Source organism: Myotis brandtii, unplaced genomic scaffold (assembly GCF_000412655.1).
Source record: "Myotis brandtii unplaced genomic scaffold, ASM41265v1 scaffold131, whole genome shotgun sequence".
NCBI classification, from domain to species: domain Eukaryota; kingdom Metazoa; phylum Chordata; class Mammalia; order Chiroptera; family Vespertilionidae; genus Myotis; species Myotis brandtii.
Genome location: NW_005354632.1, coordinates 1,210,651 through 1,227,197, shown reverse-complemented (window position 1 = coordinate 1,227,197; position 16,547 = coordinate 1,210,651).

The following is a 16,547-nucleotide window of genomic DNA, read 5'->3' as shown; positions in this document are numbered from 1 at the left end:
GCATCCTGTGCTTCCCCAGCATGCTGCTTCATTCGTCAGCTTTCTCTGCTTGATGGTGAATTCCCTCCAGGCAAGATCATCTGTGTGTGTGAGTGTGTGTGTGTGTGTGTGTGTGTCTTCAACACCTAACCTTGTGGTTGGTATGTAGTTGACACCCAATAATAGTTATCGAATGAGTGACTTCTGCCCCTGACGCCTCCTGAGATCAGTGGACACCTGCCAGAGATTGGTTCTTAGGTTACATTCTCCCAAGTGGTGTCTGAGACTTTCACCAGCTTGGTAACATTGAAGGTATTTCTTCTAGTAATTGTGTCCCTGTCAGGCGTGGTGTCACCTCAGAGACGAGGCATTTCAGCCATGGCTGGCGTTCCCAGGCGCCATGGTGGCAGAGAGGAGGCAGGAAGAGTGCCTTTCTCCACCTCTGGGCCAAGCAAACAGATCTCAGGTGAGACACAATCACAGGCAGAGATCTCCGGAGGGGCTCAGAGAAGGGCCTGCTGTGGGAGGGAGGCAGGAATGTTCCAGGCAACAATCTCTCAACTGACTCTTCGCTCATTTGAACACTCCCTGATGCTTGTACTGAATGTTTTCCTTCTTCCGGGAAGTGTTTGAGTGTAACAACCCTCACCTGGAACAGTTCCTCCAATGCTGTTGCTGGAATATCCCAGCTCAAGAGGCAAGATCTTCGCTTTGGGAGGCTGAAGGGTTCATGGCAGCATGTCCAGTAGGAGGAGCCCTATCCGTGGAGATGCCCCTGGTATTTTCGAATGAAGAGGAAATATTAAAGGAGGAATTTACTGGGGCTGGGATTAGGGTGCAGTACATTGCCTGACAAGCCCCATCCTCGCCTCTTCGTGTGCTTCCTGTACTGCAGGTTCTGGAAAGTTCATTTGCCTCGCTTTCCCTGCCACTGGGGTGTTGCGTGCAATTTAGGTTCTGCCACTTACTTGCACGAGCAGGATTTGAACTGTGGAAGTGAGGCAGCGGCAGTCTTCTTGTCCCATTGGCTATTGTGACTGGTGAGCAAGGTCCAGGGCACAGGGCGTGTCCTCAGCAGGTCAGTCTTGAGCTTCCTGGTGTCTCGAGGCAGCTGTAGTACAGGTAGCAGAGGGCAGGCCTTGGTTAGCAGGCGTGGCAGGGCGGCCTTGAACTCCACAGTTCCCCTGCTGGCCTTCTGGAGCCCGGCCTAGAAGCCATTCTCGCAGCCTTCCCGATAACTTAGTACTACGCATCTCCTGTAGTAAATTATTTTTTGCTTAAAATACCCAGATTTCCATTTCCCGCATTGAACCCTGCCTCCTATAAGGTCATGAGCAAGCACCTGTAAGGAAGCGCCTGTCTTGCTTGCCACTGGTCCAGGTGCCGAGCCGAGGCCGCAATGTAGCAGAGAGTGGAGATAATAAAGGGGACGCCAAGCCAGAGTGTAGCAGGGCCTGGCGGCATTGGAGAGCAGCTTTACAAATACAGAAAGGATGTGCTTTTAAAAGTCATTCGTTTCACTGAAATATTATCAAAAGTCCTAATGCCTTGGCCTGGAGTTGAGAACAAGGATGAGCGCGGGCTGCAGGGTGAGCAGAAGTACCTGTCAATCTAAGTCCCTTTCCAGATAGATGTGAAGAGGAGGTGGGTGCCGCTCATGAATTAGAGCTCATGTTATGCGTACAAACCTGCAGCGGTAAAAATAAGGAGTAAGTACAAGAAGCTGTACTTACATCCAGTCAAGCCTCAGGTTTCCTGGCTGTGGACCATGCCCATTGCTGGGAAGCTTAATTTCCCTGCTGTATCACAGCGTGCTGTTGGAATAACCCATAAATGTACACACTGCGATGTATTGCATTTCTGGGGCACACGTAGGCTCTCACATCTGTTGTACAAGGTAAATTCTAGAAAGTGCCTGATTAGGGGTCCAATTTTGACACAACTACCTGGCAAGAGGAATGAGCAACAACAGGCGAGGGAGGGCATTAGCCTTTTTGAAAAAGCTGAAAAGGAAAAGGTGACGTGCTCTGTTGGCTCCCAGAGGTCAGCATCAGAGCAAGGTCCTGGAGGCCCTGGGGAGAGCCTGGAGTGACCTGGAATTCTGGGTAATATCCTCCCCGTGTCCGGGGCACCCTGCCCACCTGCTCTGCGCAGTGCACAATGTCCCACTAAAGGTGTTTGCACGTGGCCTCGCTCAGTCATCTGCTCTGGGTGCAATACCACTCTGGGGCTGGGTGCTTTTCCAGCTGTCTCGTCTGCTGCCGCCCAAGGTGGAGTGTGTCCCAGGTCACTAAGACCACCCTCAGGCTCAATGATTCATTAGAGGAACGCACAGGACCCAGTAAAGCTGTTCCACTCATGGTTAGAGTTTATTCAAATGAAAGGATACAGATGAAAGTGAGCAAAGGGAAAAGGTGTGTGGGATAAAGTCCAGGAGAAACTGGGTACAAGCATCCAGGTGTCCCTCCCAGCAGAACCGGAGGGATGGGTGTAATGCTCCGGGTAGCAGAGTGTGAGGACACGTGCAAAATGCTGCCAACCGAGGAGGTTCGCCCGGCTGTGGTGTCCAGGGGTTTGCTGGGGGGTCTGTCCTGTGGGCATGCGGTGCTAGGTGGCTGATCTCAGCTACTCAGACTCCAGCCCCCAGAGAAAGCCAGGTGCTCACCACAAAGCATAAACTACTAGTATCTGATTGGACGGTAAGGCGTGGCCCAAGGCCTGAGGCAGACAGACACTCTTACCAGGCAGAATATTCCAGGCTCAGAGATCGTCTCCCAGGAGCTGCCAAGAACCATTCCTGAAGTCAGGCCTTTCTCAGGAACGTGCAGGGTTTGAGAAACCCAGGCTTCCTGAGCTAACCCTTTCCTGCACTGGGAGAGGACATACCCTTCCTGGTCGGTGGCCCCAGGACAGAGGCCTGGCTCCATAGAGACTCAACACCCCACAGAGGCAGCGACGTGGTGACCACAGGCCTCCAGTCCTGCTGTCTGTACCAGGCAGAGGATGGATCCGGTGCCAAACTCCCTGTGGGGAACTCTGAGAGGCAACAGCCTGCGGGAGGAGGCAAGGGGTGACATGAGTCCTCAAGGGTCACTCTCTAGGTGCCGCCCATTTAACCTCAAACATCTCTCACATCTCCCTGCTCTTCTGCATCTCTGTTGTCCTCGCTTGTACCGTGGCAGCCTCCGCCTGCCCCTCCCGGCTCCTGCCTCTCCCCCCTGCAGCCTGCCTGAGCTTTCGTGGGTGTGTCTGGCCTCCGTGGCTCCCCGGGGCCTGCAGGATGAAACCCAAGCACCATGAACCAAGTTGCCTGTGGTTCTCAGTGTAGAGTTTGTTGTCTCTCGGTCTGGCTGTGCGTTTGCACAGACCCTCCTGTCTGGCGCGTTGCTCTCTTCTCTCTTCCTCACCTTCGCCCAGTCTTTGGGGTTGAGCCCAGGTGTCGGCCCTGAAAGTGTTCTCTGATACAGTCTTCACCTGCACGGGGCAGGTCAGCGGCCCTCCCCTGTGCATTATCATACTGTTCACTGCCTGCCTCTACTGAACTGTTCTCAGTAAGGGCAGGATGGTGTCTTATGGATGTTTGATCCTAAACACGCAGCACAGTACCTGCCACATAGTAAGTGCTCAGTGATTGCTTAGTTATGAAAAAGCGAATAAATGCACAAATAGATGTGAGAATGAACACTGAGCCAGACTTGTCTTGCCTCCTTTGTGCGAAGTCTGTCCTAGGCCGTTCTGTGCAGCCGTCAGAAACATAACTCGTGGTGCGTGTCTCCATTCTGCGCCTCAGCAGCTCTGTGAGCCAGGACCTGCTACCGAATCTCTCTGAATCTCAGTCTCCTTAGAGTGAAGCAGGGGCCATCATAGGGTTACTGCGGAAATTAATGGCATGAGGTCTATAGTGTTTAGCCCAGGACCTGCCACATAGTTTGTGCTTCACATAGGGAAGTGCTGGTATTACTCCTATTACTTTGCCTTTGCATTCTCTCTGGTGTAGCACCTGGACCAACGGGAAAACCGCCATTGCTAGAACTCTCCTGAGTTTCCAAGTCTCGTCGTCAGCTGATGACAAAATGCCCTATTTTCCTGAGTTTGGGGTTTTGGTGAAGGGTAGGGGAGCTGTGTCCCAGGAGTGGGGTCTGCTGGCATTGTCTACTTGGAGCCTTTCCTCCTTAGTCACTTGCCCCCAATTCACTCAGGAGCTAATTAGCCACCGGGTCCTCTGATTCTACCTTCTCATAATTCTAACTCCAGTTTTCATTGCTGCTGTTAGGAGACTCTACAGTTCAGGCCTTTATCCCAGAATCTAAACCATTGGTTGAAATCATGTCCTCTCCTACTGTCTCAGCCCTGGTCCATTCTCAAACTCCTGTCCAAGTTCACCATCATCCGGGGGTCATTATGAAGACTAAGGAAGTGAATGTTTAGCATGACGCCTGGATCACAGTGATTCCTCCATGAACGGTCACTATTGTCAGATTGGATCATATCATTCCTCAGCTTAGAAGCTTTCACCATTGTTTACAGAATGAAGCCCAAATTCCTGAGCACAACGTTCAGGGCCCTGGATGATCAGAACTCCACCTACCTTGAACTTTTCCAGCTTCGTTCTTGTCTCATGCCATTGCTCCAACCTGAATGCCTTTTCCCATTGTGCCTGTTGAAACCAGCGTACTGAGACCCAGTATAAATACAATGTCCATGAAGCATTTGCTGGTTCACTTAGGTCAGTGGTTCTCAACCTGTGGGTCGCGACCCCTTTGGGGGTCGAACGACCCTTTCACAGGGGTCGCCTAAGACCATCGGAAAACACATATATAATTACATATTGTTTTTGTGATTAATCACTATGCTTTAATTATGTTCAATTTGTAACAATGAAATTGGGAGTCACCACAACATGAGGAACTGTATTAAAGGGTCTCGGCATTAGGAAGGTTGAGAACCACTGACTTATTTGTATGGTGTTATCAGTGGGAAATAGACATGCAACAAAACCGGCCATGAGGTGAAATACTGTTGAGGCTGGGTGATGATAGGGGTTCGTTGTACTATGCAATATGTTTGTGTGTGTTGTGAATTTTTCATAGTAAAAGATGAAAGATAAACTACAAACAACATTTACATTTTATGACCGAGCAAATACTAACTCCCTGCAAAGTTGAGTAGTTACAAAGTCCCAGGCTCTGTGCCCCTCTAATGTCCCTAATATAAAATAAATGAAATATATACAAACATAAATAAAGAAACATAAATAGGTACTCCTTGCTTACAATATACTAATTATTAGATGTTTTGTTACATATTTAGAACTTCAGAGCTAGGTCATGCCTTTCTACACATTTCACCTTTCAGAAATGATCCCAGTTTACTTCTTGAAGTCTGCTCACTTCTTGTTCATATTGGGACTGGGTGCTTCTTATGTGAACTTTGACATTTTTATGAAGCTTTGTATTTATTCTGATGTTTCCAATGACCTTTCTAATTGCTTTAGCATTAAGTTTATTTCTCCCCAGATATCAAGTATATGGAGTCCCTTTTATGATTGGGCCCCTCCATCCTGATATCTTCCATCTTTTTGCTCCAAACTGAACTGTGTATTTGCTTTTTAGGTTAGCTGTACCATTGTAATCTGGACTTGGCTTCTTTGTTCTCCTAAGTAGGACCTATGCTGTTTTGTATTATCTTGGGTTTTGGTGTAAGCCCTCATTTTTTCTGTGGCATATACTCAGGTAACTTACTAGGAAAGAATATGTGGAAGGCAAACTCTCTCAGGTCTTGCATGTTTAAAAATAGGCTCCATTCTGTCTTTATACCTGATTGATAACTTGGCTGGGTATAAAATTCCAAATTCCAAATTATTTTCCCTCAAGTCTTTTGAAGGTATTGCTTTTCTTTCTTTTGACATAATATATTGCCAGTACCAATACACATCTTGTTCTTTTATAGATCTCTTTTTTTAACTCCTGTATATCTTTAAATATCTAAAATTTCCCAATGATGTGCTTACCTGTAGGACCCGAGATCCCCTCTTCACTGCATGGTGGGAAGGAAGGAGGAAAAGAGAAAAAGGGGAGGGGAGCAGGAGGAGCAGGAAGGAGGGGGTGTTAGCTTAGTTAATGCATCTTCCTCCCCAGCAGTGAAAAGGGGAAGAAGACCTGTCTCCTCGGTTTGCCTGAGGTCAGTCCAGCATCCCAGGACTCAGTCACACTTAGACTTGGCATCATTTTTCTGACAATTTGAAAATCCATTTAATTCAGCATAGGAAGACCTCTAGTGCGAAGGTGATAACCAGGAACAATGTTGATTTTTTTTTTTTCTGGTTTGAATCTGTTAGAGAGGTGGATGAAGCAATGGCCCAGGACTCAGTCACACTTAGACTTGGCATCATTTTTTCTGACAATTTGAAAATCCATTTAATTCAGTGTAGGAAGACCTCTAGTGCGAAGGTGATAACCAGGAACGATGTTGATTTTTTTTTTTTTCTGGCATGAATCTGTTAGAGAGGTGGGTGAAGCAATGCCCCCGTCTAGAAGATGCATTTTGGTATTGTCAGCCACAATCTTGGGAGGGCAGGGATAAGAGGGAATCCTTGAGACCATCTTTGAAGTTACCTATTCACTTTCTGAATCCTCTTTACCCACTTAGTGACTCTCCAATGTAAGAGGCTAAAACATCACCTGTGCCCCTGATCCCTTTAATTTTGTGCAGGGACTTCCCATGTATTAGAGACACATTTGGTTTCTCCTGGCTGTGTCATTCACTCTCAGGAGGGTCAGAGAGATGAACAACAGGCTTGGCACCCTGGTGATTCTCACTGGAATCTCACCACCTGCTCTGGGAAGAGAACAGAACTCCAGGCAGCACTGTCCCATCTGCAGTCCAGGTCGGCAGACTCTGCCTCTGGATCTTCTTGAAACTGATCTTTAACCGGCCATTGCCTGTGACTCTTTCCCAGCGTGGATCCCAGGATGTGGTTTCCTTCTTCTTGCTGTTGTTGTCGATACTGTGGTCTTGGCCAGGCTGCATTTCTCCTCGGTGGCTGAGAATATGTTGCCTGTGGTAATGCAGTTGATACCAGTATTAATGGCCAAGGTGTCTGTATTAGCACTAGTATTGCAGAAGGAGCAGGGGACGGGGGAGGCCCGTGGAAAACAAGCAACAAGTTGCTGCAGCTGCTGTATGTGCGGAAGAAAGGCAGCATGGGGTGGTGCAAGAGTTGGAAAAGAAGAGTTTCCAATCAACAGCTTGTTACATACACCATCTTGAGATTATTTCCTCTTTTTATAGCCATAATTATGATGGGAGTGTTTTGCATATTGATTGTGCTTTGCGTCTGCGGAGCTGGAGACTGACTCCCTCTGCAAACCCCACCGTGCTTTGATTCCCAGAGGCCGCCTCTGAGTGCCACCATCTCTTTGAGGGGCAAACCTCCAAGAGATTCAGACTGTCCAACAGAAGAGAAAACCTGATCAGAATTCCCTTGTTCTTTGTACCAGAAAATAATTTTCGCATCACACTCTGTCCATCTGGACATCATTAATATTGTCAGCCACTCCCTTCAGTAGCCTTTAATGTCTAAATAATTACTCCCTGTGGCCATAATCTGACATGATGTCACTCCCCTCCTGATTTGCATTTCATAGATAACAGACATCTTGGGAATTGCAGGCGGCTTTGTGAGCTGTCCTGAAAGCCTAATGCTTACTCCCACCATCACCTCAATCACATCATGTCCCCTCCTCTAAATCTGTCACCAAGCTGCGCCACCTTCCCCCACTCAATTACCCCTTTCCTTCTGGTACACCATCTCCGGTTCTGTCTCTACCACGCTCATCATCCTGATTGATAACTGGGAACAAAGTTGACTAATCGGCGCATTGCAATGCTTTGCGTAGCGTGGACTTCCTTGACTGGAATGTCGACGTTTCATTCCTGTGTGTGATAACCACGTCCCTGCTGTATTAATCACGTTTCCACATTCCAGTCTCACTTCTTTGCAGACACACAGCCACCCGCCCTGGGTAAGCATGATGTCCGGGCCCAGATTGCTTCCCGGGTCTCCTCAGGGTGTCTTCCAGGTCACTGCTCGTACCTTTTCCCTATCACACAGCTGCGGACAAGGTGAAATACTTTCCATGGAGCCAGGGTGAGAGCGAGGCCAAGAGCAGAAAGTTCCTCTCTTTTGTTTTTTTTTCTGCGTTTTTAAAAAAATATATATTGTTATTGATTTCAGAGAGGAAGGGAGGAGAGATGGAAACATCAATGATGAGAGAGAATCATTGATTGGCTGCCTCCTGCACGCCCCCTACTGGGAATCGAGCCCACAACCCAGGCATGTGCCCTTGACTGGAATAGAACCCAGGACACTTCAGTCCGCAGGCCAACGCTCTATCCACTAAGCAAACCAGTTAGGGCAATCCTTCTCTTTTGGAACCCTGACTTGCTTTTATGGTTTCTGCCTTTTTGCTTTAATTCCTCCTTTTCTTCCCCCATCACCACTCAATCCCCCCTCTGAAGCTCTCAGCTCCCTACTTCTCAGTTTCTTTTCTTCTCCGTGTCTAGATCTGGCCTTTGTCCACACAATACAGAGCATCTGGATATATGGTAAAAACATGCTGTCAAATACCCAGATGTTTGGAAACATCTGGGCCTTTTGGCATCCAGCAGCAACAGCAGCTGGATAATGGAATTAATTTTTCACTTTTCAGTCATCACTTGACATCGGATGGACAGAGCCCTACCAGCCACAGTGGAAGCCCAGCCCATTGTCTGCTAGCGATTCTTCCTTCCTCTCACAGGGGGATTATCTCTGTCAATCATTTTACTAGTATTGTCGGAGAGAAGGGAGCGAAATTTGTTTGTCTCTTCTCAGCCCCACCGCACATCATCACTCCATGCCTCAGTTCTTTTCTTATTGAAAGAGCTAGTGGGAACTGACAATTTCCTTACCCTCCCCTGCCCCAGGGGTAAGAGAAAGAATAAGTGTGTGAAACTGCTTTCCCCACACTAGTCTGGAGGACCCGCCAAGGACTGGTTTCTTATCGGAACCGCTCTATCTGGTTGGAGATCTGTTCCCTTCTCTTTCTCTCCTGTAGTCTTTGCACCACTCTATTTACAACAAAAGGCACAGTGATGGCAATTTATGATTGCTGTCCCCGAGGTCCACAGAGGGCCGGTCATCTGTTTGTATTTTTCTCGGGCAGCTTAGAATAACACTGCTGGGCCCCACTGGAGCGCTGGGCAGAAGGGCCATCTCCAGGGGCCGCCCCCGACGGCAGCGTGTTCATCGTTATCTCTGATTATATCCGGCAGCTCGAAGTAACTTCCCGTGTTAATGAAGCTGCAGGACATCGCCGGGTGGCCTCCGCCATCAGCCGGTAGCTCTCTCCCCGAAGGACAAATCCAGGCAGAAGTGCGGTGGCTACAGTCACGGAGGGGCATCTGTGTCTGCACGCGCAAATTGGTGTGGCTTAATTAAAGTGTGTGTGTGTGTGTGTGTGTGTGTGTGTGTGTGTGTGTGTGTGTGTGTGTGTTCGCGCAAGCTGTTAGCCCAAAAGATGAAGGGAATGGATATGTTGGATGTTTCAGCTTTCGGTAGATTTCACAGAATAGAGACACAGCCCCCAAGTCAGTGCAGTCAGAAAATATATCCGTCAATTTAGTGAAAACCAATTCCAGCATGAGTGTTTGCTGGCGCCGCATAGACGCGGCCTAAGTGGCTGTGGGTCACGGCGGGTCAGCGAAGAGCCTGAGGTCGAAGGCCACGCGGTGTCCCCACCTCCCACCCCCGGGAGCTGTGTCACCCCCGATCCTCCTCGCTCCTCCTCCTGCATGGAGGCTGCTGGGCTGTTGTCTCGAACTGGCAGCCCCCTTCAGAGGCTGGCTCTCCCTTCTCCTGGCCCAGTGGCCTCTCCCCTCCCCCCTTCTTTCTCTGTCCCCCTCCCGCCTCCCTCCTTCCCTCCCTCCCTCCACCTTCTCCCAAAGGAGGTGACAGACGGGCCTGTAATTTGGTTCCATTCGCTCGACTGGAGCAACACCTGCCCCCCTCCCCTGGGACCGAGGGTCTCATCCCTAACCATACAAGGAGCCAAAGACAAATCCGGGCCCTCATGCAAATAGGATGGCGACAGGGAGAGGGCCAGACCTGCCACACACAGCACGCCTGCGCTCGCTCCACACAAACCAGGGCAAGCAAATGCCTCTTGAAGGCCCAACTGCTAAAATCACCACAACTTTAATTAGGTTTCCAGAGTTTTTTTTAAAAAAAATTAATAATTAGCTGTCGTCGTAATATCTCCTCCCACGCACAGCACGTGACAATAGAAAGAAGTGTCTGGCGTTAAGCGATATCGATAAGAAGGTTCAGAAACAGAGCGAGGTGTAAGGACCCGGGGACATGAGCTGTGCAGGTGTGTGTGACAGGTGTAGCCGTGGCACCTGTCCCACGACCTCACAATGGGCGCGGGCCTCCAGGGTGGGCGCCTTTTCTCTGTGTAAGGCGTCCACGCCCACACAGTCTCTCTCGTAAGCAGACTTTTTTCTTTTCTCATTTATTTAGACTTGTACAGGGCACTAACCTCTTAGCTTTTCCCCAAAGTCTAAGTGTGGTTAGGGCCATCCTGCCAGGGGGACCCATTCTGGAGCAGTGGCTCATGACGTCAGCATAGAACCTTCTAAAGCCAGATGCAGGCCCACACCCCACATTCATGCCTCAGTCACCGGTGCTGCTCCGGCGTGTTACTTAACTTCTCTGTGTCTTGGCGTCTTCGTCTGTAACTTAGAGCTTCTGCCTCATTGGGTTGGGGCAGGATTAAGTGTGTTAATAATGGGAAGTGCCCGAGATGGGTGAGAGCTATGTCTGGGCAGTTGTTTTGCTGATACTGTTACTAGTCACTAGGCTACAATGCAGGGCAGACAGCGTGGGGTCAACATGTGGATTTGGTGTCACAGGCTGACAGGGTGTGAGACTGTGGGCGAGCCACGTAACCACTCAGAGTGCAAGGTTGTACCCCGAACTGGGGGCCTGAGGGGCTCGCAGAAATAGCATAAGTGACAGAGTTTTGACTGAAAGGACCAAATCCACCTCATTTTTTGTTTTTAAATCTTTGAAATCTGCATACGTTGGTCTTGGGCAGTGTGTCCACTCTATCGTGTCCTGCCAGCCCTTCGCCCTTCTCCTTTACCCTGGGCTGTGGTCAGCCAGTCGGCCACCACTAGCTACCCTGGGACACACACAGCAGCTTTGGACTGGGGACTGGCCTTTTGTACTGAGATGGCCAGTTCTCAGGCATGTCCAGCCATGACAGTGCGGAGCGGGGGTGGCGACACGAACTCTCACGTCCAACATGTGTGTAAGAGAAAGCACCAGCCTTAAGGACAACGGGGAAAGGGGAGGGTGAGTTCTTAAAGTAGAAGGAAGACAACCAGAGGTGACCCGCCTGGCAGGAGGAAAAGGTCACGGGGCGGGGGCGGGGGAGGGGGTGGCTGGTTAGGCCAGCTGTGAAATTCCCTCCAAACATAGGTGCTCTCACTGTTATGATGGCGCTTCGGTTATCTTACAGAAGGAGAAAGGGTCCTTTATCTTTTAGAGACTTGCTCATATATTTATGGACGAAATGATGCTATGTTTGGGATTTGCTTCAAATAGCCCAGAGGGGTGGTGGGAAAGCAAGGAGAGTATAAATGAAATGTCGGGCTATTAGAACCCTTAGCTTTTGTGGATGTTCCTAAAGTTTCTATAACAGTATTTTTTTTTTAGTAGTTGTTCAAGCCTATCCAGAATGCTCAGTTGGTTGGAGCATTGTCTTGTACATCAAAAGGTTGCGGGTTCGATTCCCGGTCAGGGCACGTATGGGAGGCAATTCATGCTGATAGATTTTCCCTCACCAGTCCCAATGACGGACTCACACCTGAACGAAGGTAGCCAAACCCCCGGCCCCCCACTCTGGTGGCAGACTCCGCCCCCAGCACAGCTCCCCTGCCACTACTCGGGACCAATCCAGCCCTCACTACTGTCAGTGCGCCAGGTGCCTCCGCGCAGTCAGCTCTGGGGGATGTTCCTTTCATCTCCTGACCCCACTATCCTCTTCCTCCTTGTTATCCATCCTGGTCCCAGGGGATCCCTAGGGAGGACCTCCCCTCCGCCTACATGCACTAATCTAATCACCTTTCCCGTCATTCAAGAAACTCCTGAAATCTCCCCTTTTCCTGATATTTTTTTCTGGAATGATCAGCAGACATGTGCAATTTCCTCCTCACCTGGTAATATGTAGCAAAATTGAATGGAAAGTTCCAACAAGTTCTCCCTTCACTATCTCAAAAATCACTTAGCTGTTTAACTTTGGAAAAGGTTGCCTGGCACCAGACATGCCCCAGGTGCTTCATGTGAATCAGTTCATCTTCCTAACAATGCTACAGGCGAGGTCCTATTATCCGCCCATTCTACAGGTAACAAAACTGAGGCACAGAATGAAATGATTTGTTCACGGCCACAGCTGGTTCGCAGGAGACCTGGGGGTTGAGCACAGGCAGGCTTTGTCGTCTGTGCTCCTGACCACCCTGCAATCGTGCCTGTCCCTGGCCTCAGTGCTCTGGGAAAACCAAGGTGAAGAAGGAGCAGGTAGAGGCCAGGCCTCCCACGTGGAGTGGAGAGGGGCTTTCTGACTTTAGATGTGTGTTTATGGCTTATTCCACAGATTACTACTTACCTACCTATAATGTGTTCTGTCTTATAGGACAAAGACTATTTGCTTGACTCTCTGTAGAGCTAATAATGTGTCACATGCTGATGAATACCATTGGCAGAGACCACGAGTCATTAATATGTCAATGAATTATCGCTGCATTATTATTTGTGGCTCTTCCTATGCATACAATAAATACGAAGATAATAATAATAATAGCTCATATTTATTGAGCACTTGTTATATTCTTTCTATTCTGGCCAGCACTCTACATCAGCGGTCACCAACCTTTCAGACTTCACGGGCCACCAGTGGTCCACGGACCACCAGTTGGCGACCGCTGCTCTACATTATCCCATGGGAACTTCACAGCAAGCACTTGAGATAGGTACCTATATGGTCCCCTCCCACTCATTTGAAAACGGAGTCTGAAGTAACTTCTTCAGCATCACACATTTAGAATAGGTTGGAGCCACAGTGTGAAGCTGGCCCCAGACTCCTGGGTCTCAAACACAGGGATGGGAGAAGCAGATCAATGCTGGCCTCATGATGTTTGTATGGGACTTGGAGCAGAGCAGCTAACACCACCCAAAGAAATTGAAGGAAACTTTGCAAAGCAGTTACATTTGGTGATAATGGAATAATTGAAAATTTCAGGGCAGAATGTCAGGCTGGAGGACAGCATTCTAGGCAGAGGGACAGCAAGTGTGAAGGCTCAGGTTATAAAGGAGCAGGCATCACCCCGGCTGGGTGGCTCAGTTGGTTGGAGTGTCTTCCCATACACTGAAAGTTTGCAGGTTTGATTCCCAGTTAGGGCACATACGGAGGTTGTGTGTTCCATCCCTGGTCGTGGCATGTATGGGAGGGAGTCAATAAATGTTTTTTCTCTCTCTCCCTTCCTCTCTCTCTCTAAAAAATCAATAAACATATCCTCAGGTGAGGATTTAAAAAATAATTTAAAAAAATAATAAAGGAGCAGGCATCTGCAGGGAAGTGAGGAAATAGGAATTTGTCAGGAACTCGGGGAGAGAGACTGAAATGATGCTGGAGGGTGTCTAGAACAAGATTCTGAAAGATTTCTGTGCCCAGAGAAAGAACTGGAGTGTGTGTGTGTGTGTGTGTGTGTGTGTGTGTGTGTGTGTGTGTGTGAGATTATAGACAATGAGGAGTCGGGAATGTTTTCAGGCAGGGGTGACATGCTAACTTTCAAAGATGGTTCTTGGGGCAGCCTGAGGACCGACCTCCATGTGCCAAGGGGTCTGGGTGGGGGGGACCGTGGAGCCAGACCCACCTGTGTGCTGGTGAACAGTCAGGCTGTGGACAGTGGCGGGCTAGTCCCGTGTCCCTCAGGAGGGACTGCAGTGTCTTCCGTGCACTTGACCTGGCGAGCAGAGCGCAGGCACAGTCCCCTCCTGCGTGTGTCCCCAGTCGGGTGGCCGGCACTGAAGCTTCCGTAAGCACCTGGGTGGAGAGATGGGGTGCAGGGGCCAAGGGTAGGGTTGTGCATGGCACAGCTGCCTCTGGAGCCAATGAAAATGGTAGAGTGTAAGGACAGGCACTTTGATAAACCCACAAACGTGGCTTCGTGACCCTGGGCAAGTGTTTCCCGCCCAGCCCTCCACCTCTCTGCAGCCTCATTTCTTTCAGACCCACTTGCCCTGTCTTCAGCCTGCTCTGCCTTTCTGGCCCCATCCCGCCACCCACACTCTCTCTCAGCTGCTGCCCCTCCCCTCCCTCTCCCTGCAAGGGAAGGGGTTTTTGCTCAGGACTTTTGCCCCTTTTCTCTGGATGTTTCCAGCAGTGGCAGAAGTCAGGTGGGCCTCTGGGCATGGAGATTTCCAGCACAGGTGGCCTTGTCAGCTGGGCCGGGTGGGGCTAGAGTTTTCTGGGGAGCAGTAATGCCCTGGCCAGCTGAGCAGCTGGGGCAGAGAGGAGAAGGTGAGAGCAGCAGCAGAAGGAACTGAGGCCCCGGTTCTGCCTAGGGAGAGAGCAAGCTGGGGGGAGGGACCAGGGTGTTGCCAGTGGGGGATGGAGAGTGATTGGCACAGGGTGTTTTGGTGGCATGAGCACAGCACAGGTTAACAGGTGGCAGCGACTGTGGGCTGCTGGGTAGGCAGATCTATCTAAAATGAACCCCTACCAGCACCCCAGCTGTCATCTTCACAGCATTTAGTAAAACCTGAAATTAAGTTTATCTCTTTGTTGTCAGTAGGCTTTATCTCATCTGGGGCTCTATTTTTAGCATCTCAAACAATGCCCAGCACACAGTAGGTCCTCAATAAATATTTGCTGAATGGAAGACTGAAAGATCACCATCATCATTGTTCAAAGAAGCATCATTACTCCTTTACTATGGCTGAGTAGCCACGGAGCCCTTGCTACGTGTGGGGATCAGTCAGTCACCCTCTGGTCTACCAGAGTGTCACAGTGCCGCCTCTCTCTTTGGAGGTGCTCAACAGCCTTGGGTTTGAAATCCTGGGATCACACAGGCTGTGTGGATGGGAGGGGTTTTGATCTTTGTCTATGTCTGTGCCCTATTTTCAATTCCAAGGGCAGGGGTCTTCGTCTAGGGAGGTGAGTGAATAGGTGCCTCCTACAGTCAGTGGCAGAACTGTGTCAGTCCGTTGGAAGTTGGGCTCATTACCAGGAAAAGGAGGCCCTCATTTCCTTGGCATTGGAGCAAGACAGCATTTCCTGTCCTGGAATAGAGAAGTTCTATGGAGACTGGGAGTAGCATCTCTCCCAGGCCTAGAGGGGCAAGACCTGCAAGCCCTCAGCCTCCAGGTAGCAGGTGTCTGCAGGCTGACGTCACCAGCCGCAGCAGCCGTGACCAGGGCTCTGTCCAGACACAAGGCCAAAGAAGGCACCATCCTGTTTCATGTCCCTGGTGCATCCCTACTGAGCACCTGCGCATGAGGAGTGTGAAGCCTCACTTACTAGGTTTCTGTGAACCGAACTACAAGATACCTGGGTGAACGTGAAAAACGCTCACAGTCACATTCCCACATGTTATAGGCACAAAACCAAGCATCCACCTAATTGCATTTTCACTCCACAACCAGAGATTGCGTGTGATATAGTCCATATTTCATAGAACTCTCTATATATGTGCATGTAGTTTTTAAGTTATTCATGTCTCCTGCTGGTAGACAGAATATTTCACATTGTTAGACTATTAGCTTTTATAGATGACATTCTTCATATCTCAAGGTTGGCCCAGGGCTAAAATTTTTTCTCTTGTTTGCAGGTGTCATGTCCTGGTTAGATGTTTGACACCTTGTTCTTAATAAGTGCCATGAGGCTGGGAGTCGTCATATCAGGGCCTTCTTCTCACACAGCCATGTGACGGCGCAGGGACCGGAACTCCCTGGGCCTCAGGTTCCCGGCTCTAATTTGAAGAGGTTGGGTTAGTTACTGAGTTTCCTTTCAGAGCAAAAGAATCTCTGATTCAAGTAATATTTTCACGTGAACCCTATAATCTTTCCTCATGGAGGGAAACTTGATCTGTGCCACCATCCTAGCTAGAGACTGATGAGTGCTCAAGTTTAGGAAAAGCATCAAATATCCCCGTGGTAAATATGTTAAGGCTTTGTTGTGTTTTCTTTCATAGTTCCTTCCTGAGGAATTGAGTCTGTTAAGCTAGTTCATGCTCAGCCAGCATGCTCATTTTTTTTTTTTTGACAGTATGCTTAAAAATAAAGGCGAGGGCTTTACTTGATACCTTTATTTGTATGCAAAACAGCGCACCATTCATGAGATATGAAAAACTCGTCAGATAGAAACCAGATTATATCTATTTTCACTACAAAATATTGCATTATATAAAGCAACAGAGACACACAAAAACCCTGAAAAAGACTAAAATCTTTGGATAGCAGGTGT